This window comes from Cebus imitator, unplaced genomic scaffold, assembly GCF_001604975.1.
Source record: "Cebus imitator isolate Cc_AM_T3 unplaced genomic scaffold, Cebus_imitator-1.0 Scaffold88, whole genome shotgun sequence".
In the NCBI taxonomy this organism is placed as follows: domain Eukaryota; kingdom Metazoa; phylum Chordata; class Mammalia; order Primates; family Cebidae; genus Cebus; species Cebus imitator.
The window spans coordinates 6,364,132-6,364,949 of NW_016107403.1; positions in this window are offsets into that span (position 1 = coordinate 6,364,132).

Below are 818 nucleotides of genomic sequence, written 5' to 3' on the forward strand. Positions count from 1 at the left end.
AAAAAAAAAAAAAAAAAAAAAAGAAGAAAAGAAAAGAGGAAGGGAGGGAAGGTAGGAAAGAATGAAACATGGGCAATAGGAAGCCTCATTATTTTGGAATTCAAAAGGGAGTTTATGAATTACCATTCATTTAACAAATATTTAATGAGCACCTATTATATACTAGCTGGGCGATACCAGTGAACCCTGCTATAGGTAACTGTGAAATTACCAGTGGAGGAACAACCCATAAGAAAATGTCAGTGGGTGATCAGTGCTATGCTGAAAACCGAAGTAGTGGAAGGGGGAGCAGTGAGGGCAGAGTGGGGTTTCTTGTATATGCCGGTTGTTTGGGGAAGGCTGCTCTGATAAGCTGGCATGGGAAACAGTCCAGGATAAGGGAGGGGTTTCCCCATGCAGCTATCTGGGGGAAAAGCTTTCCAGGAAGAAGAAACAGGCAGTGCAAAGGCCTAGAGGCGGGGGGATGCTTGGCTTTGCACCAGGAGCAGCAAGGAAGCCAGCGTGGCCGGAGTAGGGGTGCAAGAGGCCTTGCCTGTGAGTCTTAATAAACATTTATAGGATTCTGATGAGACAGGAAAGCTATGGGGAAGGTCTGAGCAGGGGAGCATCTGGTTCTTACTTAAAGGAACACTCCAGTTGCTGAGGTGTGGGAGAAGAGGTAGTGGGTGGAGGCTGGGGATGGGGAGACGAGTGGGAACAGGAACTGAGGCCAGGCAGTTGGGAAACTACTGCAACTGCCCATGCAAGAGATTTTTAGCCGGAGATTGTTTAGCCGGTCTATGAGTATTTCAGGCCTCCGTAATTTCCCTGTGTCAAGC